Consider the following 7,036-nt stretch of genomic DNA (forward strand, 5'->3'; position numbering starts at 1 on the left):
CAACATGTGGAAGTTGGGTTGAGGATGACAAGCCAGCAGAATAGACTGAGAAGGACTGGACAGTAATTGGGCCGGCCCTAAACCTGACTTCTCTCCAAGGTCGTGCATGGTCCAGCCTTGATGTCCTCAGTCAGGTCCTGCTTTCAGTGTTCCAGGCTGTACATGCATGGGAGTTGGTTTAAAGCGGGACAACAAGAACTTTGGGTGCTAGGGTTTAGACTTCTCTTCCTGTTCACTGCAAGATGGGGCAAACTAGGATACAGAGTAAGCACTCATCAATTGGGGAATGACTGAAAACATTGTGGTATAGCCATTCTATGGATTCTTATGCAATCATTAACAAGCACGAGTCATGTCTATAGGATCTGACTTAGGAGCACCTTCAAAATATGTAGGAAATCAAACTGCAGAGAGGGGACAGTATATGGTCCCATTTGTGTGTTGGGGGTTGGGGCATGGGAGGGAAGATAAGAGGCTGTGATCTCACACTTCTTTGTATGCTCATTTGACATCTCCACCTGGATGTTTCATAGACATTTCATCCTTAAATGGCAAAAAAGGAACTCCTGAGTTTCTTTTTATCTCCTGACCCAACTCTCCCTAACTTGGCTTCTCCCAGAGTAGCCTTCCCCTTCTCGATGAATAACACCACGTTGACTCGGATAGTCAAGTGAAATAAAAATGGAGAGCACCCTTATTTCTTTTCTTTCGCACACCCACATCTTCCTCTGGTCATTATCTCATCCTTCAGCTATTCCTATCACTTCCACCATCCAAATACCACTTGAACCTCTCCAACTTCGCTGGAATCAATCATTGTGCCTCTTGTGGGGTCCTGCCAAGCCTCCTAACTGGTCCCCCACTTGCACCAAACTTCCTTCTCCATCCAGTAGCCAGACTGATCTTTCTGAAAAATAAATGGTGCGTTTTGCATCCCCCACTCAAAACTCCAGGGCTGCGTGGCGCTGGAGCAGCGAGGAGATACCCCACGTCCCAGGCAGTGGTGGTGGCCGTGAGGAGATACCCCATGTCCAAGGTAAGGAGTAGCGGCTGCACTTTGCTGGAGCAGCCATGAAGAGATACTCCATGTCCAAGGTAAGAAAAACCCCAATAAGACAGTAAGCACGAAGAGAGGGCATCAGAAGGCAGACAGACTGAAACCACAATCACAGAAAATTAACCAATCTAATCACATGGGCCACAGCCTTGTCTACTCAATGAAATCAAGCCATGCCGTGTAGGGCCACCCAAGAAGGACAGGTCATGGTGGAGAGTTCTGACAAAATGTGGTCCACTAGAGAAGGGAATGGCAAACCACTTCATTGTTCTTGCCTTGAGAACCCCATGAACAGTATGACAAGGCAAAAAGATAGAACACTGAAAGATGAACTCCCCAGGTCGGTAGGTGCCTAATATTCTACTGGAGACCAGTGGAGAAACAACTCCAGAAAGAATGATGAGACGGAGCCAAAGCAAAAACAGCACCCAGTTGTGGATATGACTGGTGATAGAAGCAAGGTCCAATGCTGTAAAGATAAATATTGCATAAGAACGTGGAATGTTAGGTCCATGAATCAAGGCAATTTAGAAGTGGTCAAACAGGAGATGGCAAGAGGGAACGTCAACATTTTAGGAATCAGCAAACTAAAATGGACTGGAATGGGTGAATTTAACTCAGATGACCATTATATCTACTACTGTGGGCAAGAATCCCTTAGAAGAAATGGGGTAGCCATCATAGTCAACAAAGGAGTCCGAAATGCAGTACTTGGGTGCAATAAACCATTCAATATCACGGTAATCCAAGTCTATCCCCTGGCCAGAAATGCTGAAGAAGCTAAAGTTGAAGGGGTCTATGAAGACCTACAAGACCGTTTAGAACTAACACCCCCAAAAAATATCCTTTTCATTATAGGGGACTGGAATGCAAAAGTAGGACATCAGGAAACACCTGGAGTAACAGGCAAATTTGGCCTTGAAGGACAGAATGAAGCAGGGCAAAGGCTAATAGAGTTTTGCCAAGAGAATGCACCTGTCATAGAAAACACCCTCTTCCAACACAAGAGAAGACTCTACACATAGACACCACCATATGGTCAACACCGAAATCAAATTGATTATATTCTTTGCAGCCAAAGTTGCAGAAGCTCTATACAGTCAGCAAAAATAAGACCAGGAGCTGACTGTGGCACAGATCATGAACTCCTTATTGCCAAATTCAGAGTTAAATTGAAGAAAGTAGGGAAAACCCCTAGACCATTTAGGTATGACCTAAATCAAATCCCTTACAATTATACAGTGGAAGTGAGATGTAGATTTAAGGAACTAGATCTGATAGACAGTGCCTGATGAACTATGGACAGAGGTTCATGACATTGTACAGGAGACAAGGATCAAGACCTTCCCCAAGAAAAAGAAATGCAAAAACGCAAAATGGCTGTCTGAGGAGGCCTTACAAATAGCTGTGAAAAGAAGAGAAGCAAAAAGCAATGGAGAAAAGGAAAGATACCCATTTAAATGCAAACTTTTAAAGAATAACAAGGAGTGATAAGAAGGGATGCATGAGACAAGTGCTCGGGCCTGGTGCACTGGCAAGACCCAGAGGAATCGGGTGGAGAGGGAGGTGGGAGGGGGAATTGGGATGGGGAATACATGTAACTCTATGGCTGATTCATATCAACGTATGACAAAACCCACTGAAATGTTGTGAAGTAATTAGCCTCCAACTAATAAAAAAAATAAAATAAAATAAATTTTAAAAAAAGAAGAAAGAAAGCCTTCCTCGGTGGTCAGTGCAAAGAACTAGAGGAAAACAATAGATTGGGAAAGACTAGAGATATCTTCAGGAAAATTAGAGATACCAAGGGAAGATTTCATGCAAAGATGGGCGCAATAAAGGACAGAAATGGTATGGACCTAACAAAACAGAAGATACTAAGAAGAGGTAGCAAGAATACAAAGAGTTCAGTTCAGTTCAATTGCTCAGTCATGTCCGACTCTTTCCGACCCGAAGAACTGCAGCACGCCAGGCTTCCTTATCCATCACCAACTCCTGGAGTTTACCCAAACCCATGTCTATTGAGTCGGTGGTGTCATCCAACCATCTCATCCTCTGTCGTCCTCTTTTCCTCCTGCCTTCCATATTTCCCAGCATCAGGGTCTTTTCCAGTGAGTCAGCTCTTCGCATCAATACTTTGGCCAAAGTATTGGAGTTTCAACTTCAGCATCAGTCCTTCCAATGAATACTCAGGACTGATTTCCTTTAGGATGGACTGGTTGGATCTCCTTGCAGTCCAAGGGACTCTCAAGAGTCTTCAACAACAACACAGTTTAAAACATCAATTTTTCTGCGCTCAGCTTTCTTTATAGTCCAACTCTCACATCCATATATGACTACTGGAAAAGCCATAGCCTTGACTAGATGGACCTTTGTTGACAAAGTAATGTCTCTGCTTTTCAATATGCCATCTTGGTTGGTCAGAACTTTCCTTCCAAGGGGTACACGTCTTTTAATTTCATCAACTGCAGTCACCATATGCAGTGATTTTGGAGCCCAGAAAAATAAAGTCAGCCACTGTTTCCAATGTTTCCCCATCTATTTCCCATGAAGTGATGGGCCCGGATGCCAGGATCTTAGTTTTCTGAATGTTGAGCTTTAAGCCAACTTTTTCACTCTCCTCTTTTACTTTCATGAAGAGGCTCTTTAGTTCTTCCTCACTTTCTGCACACAGAAGAACTGTACGAAAAAGATCTCCATGACCCAGATAATCACAATGGTGTGATCACTCAGCTAGAGCCAGACATCCTGGAACGTGAAGTCAAGTGGGCCTTATGAAGAAGCATCATTACAAACATCACTACACAAGCTAGTAGAGTTGATGGAATTCCAGTTGAGCTATTTAAAATCCTGAAAGATGATACTGTCAAAATGCTGCACTCAATTTGCGAGCAAATTTGGAAAACTCAACAGTGGACACAGGACTGGAAAAGGTCAGTTTTCATTCCAATCCCAAAGGAAGGCAATGCCAAAGAATGCTCAAACTACCACACAATTGCACTCATCTCACACGCTAGTAAGGTAATGCTCAAAATGCTCCAAGCCAGACTTCAGCAATACATGAACCGTGAACTTCCAAATGTTCAAGCTGGCTTTAGAAAAGGCAGAGGAACCAGAGATCAAATTGCCAACATCTGATGGATCATCAAAAAAGCAAGAGAGTTCCAGAAAAACATCTATTTCTGCTTTATGGACTGTGCCAAAGCCTTTGACTGTGTGGATCACAATAAAGTGTGGAAAATTCTGAAAGAGATGGGAATACCAGACTACCTGACCTGCCTCTTGAGAAACCTGTATGCAGGTCACGAAGCAACAGTTAGAACTGGATATGAACAACAGACTGGTTCCAAACAGGGAAAGGAGTACGTCAAGGCTGTTTATTGTTACCCTGCTTATTTAACTTATATGCAGAGTACATCATGCAAAACGCTGCGCTGGATGAAACACAAGCTGCAATTAAGATTCCCAGGAGAAATATCAGTAACCTCAGATATGCAGATGACACCACCCTTGTGGCAGAAAGTGAAGAAGTACTAAAGAGCCTCTTGATGAAAGTGAAAGAGCACAGTGAAAAAGTTGGCTTAAAGCTCAACATTCAGAAAACTAGGATCATGGCATCTGGTCCCATCACTTCATGGCAAATAGATGGGGAAACAAGGGAAACAGTGGCTGACTTTGTTTTGGGGGGCTCCAAAATCCATGCAGAATGTGGCTCTAGCCATGAAATTAAAGACCCTTACTCCTTGGAAGAAAAGTTCTGACCAGCCTAGACAGCATATTAAAAAGCAGAGACATTACTTTGTCAACAAAGGTCCGTCTAGTCAAGGCTATGGCTTTTCCAGTAGTTAGTCATGTATGGATGTCGCCCTTGCCAACCTCCCCATTCTCACTCACCTTTCTCTATCCTGGTCATTGTGGGCCTTCTTAGAATACTGACTACTCCACTATTCTAAGACCTTATCCTTCATGAGGGCTTCCACCTACCTGAAGCTGTCTTTCTCCATCCTTTTAAAATCACTAACAGGTTTTCAAACCTGTTTCAAACAAATACAAAAAATATATAACATTTGTCCTATTTTTCTTTCAGATGTTTAGGTTTTAAGCGTAATCAAAATACAAAATACAGCTTTGGAGCCCCTCTTCCCCCACCAAATCCCATTCTCCTTGCCACCCCTCATTGTGCACATACCTTGGTCACTTCTGAGTGTGAATGAAGGCAGGAGATAGGCAAATACTCAGTTTCTCCCTCTAATTTCTTTCTCTGTTTCTTTGCCCTTACTCCTTTCATGAGGTTGGGAATTTCTCTGACCATTTGCAATTTGTCTCTCAGAAACAGACAGGGTCCACAAAAGGGAACATGATTGGTGATATCTGGGCTTGGGATGGTCATGAGAAATAAAGAATACTATACTCCTAGCAGTCCTTGTATGTTCCTGAATTCCTGGTCCTAAATTCTTCAAAGAATGTGGGCCTTGGATTCAAATGGACTGTCTTGTAGAGAGAGTTCCAGAGCAAAACACATAACCACTCTGAGCCTCAGTGTGTGTTTCAAGTTTGAATTTCAGAAACCCTAATTAAGGTTCTTAGGAATGTTTTTTAATAACAAGTAGTTTGCCCAAGTCTACTTAAGAACCAGCAATGAAGGGCTGACTGATGGTTTTTACATAGGATTTCAGATACTTTTCTCTCTGGGAACCAATTCTCCTTCCAGTGTATGCTTAAAACTTTCATGCCCTTCTTTGTGATGATCTGAGGCAGTTTGCAGGCATGATCCTATAAAAAGTATACCTGTAGATACACTCCCAGTCCATGCCTTACTAGCTGTGCTTACCTTGGTCAACTTCCTTTCCCTTTTTTGTTTGCTTCTTTAGCTTTGGAGTCCTCATCTGTACAAAGCGATGAATATTTGTAAGGAAGAAAAGACGTGATAATGTTTGAAAAAATGTTTTTCACGGTGCTTGGCATGCATTCAATGCCCAACACAAGGGACTCCTTATTAATGTCAATTCCCTCTGTCCTGAGGAGATCCTTGTTCGGCTGGTTTTTGAAGGTCCAGTGTCTCTCCTTTCTGGTGCCCAAAGAAGCTTGGCACTTTCTCCCTAGCCAGGAACCTGATCCCCTGCGTTACATCCCAGGTTGTGGCTGGACTTTACTCTAGGCAAATGCCTGATTCTCTGGCCTGAACTCACCTAACTTAGAGTCTCATTCAGGTTTTCCTTCATTCTCCTGACCCTAGCACCTTTTTATGATCCATTTGTTTGTTTTCCCTGAGGTCCAAGGACCTTGCAAGTCAACACATGAAAGAATGTCATTTTCTGTACTCAAGAAAACCACCCAGTTGATTTGATAATACTCTCTCATAGAATGGGGTATTGAGTCAGGAGCTGAATTTTCTTTCAATTGCTATTGAGCCCTTTGAGCACCCTTTTGGGGACCGTTTCATAGATAAATTACTATAAGGCAATATGTTCCTTCAACTTCTCTCTTGTAGGGTGCTGAATGCATTTTGATGTCTTCAGGATGTCTCTTGAACCTTACTACCAACATTGTGCTAAGACACATTCATGGGTTATTGGCATATGAATAGCTGATCTTCATTACCATGAGTTGCTGAGTAATTTAAGTTTTCACTGTGCATAAGATATGAAAGATAAAATCTCCTTTCATGTGGCAAAGCCTTGATAAAGTCATGCCAATTAGCTTTCAACCCTCCTCCCAGACACACCACCTTTTAGAAACCATGCTTAAAAATAAAAATTGCTCTTACTGAAAGGAAGTCATGCACATGGGTAAATAAAGTAGTGATGATCAGAAAGTACAAAGGAGTTTGTGATAAAAAAAAGTGAAGGTCTGAGACTCCATCACTTCCCACTCCCCAATTGCACTTCTCCTGGTAGATCATTTTAATAATTCCTGCTTGCATTGTTTTGGCAGTTACTGTGTTATATTTAAGTAAAGCGCTTAGTCTGCTATTTCAAT

Source organism: Dama dama, chromosome X (genome assembly GCF_033118175.1).
Source record: "Dama dama isolate Ldn47 chromosome X, ASM3311817v1, whole genome shotgun sequence".
Lineage (NCBI taxonomy): Eukaryota > Metazoa > Chordata > Mammalia > Artiodactyla > Cervidae > Dama > Dama dama.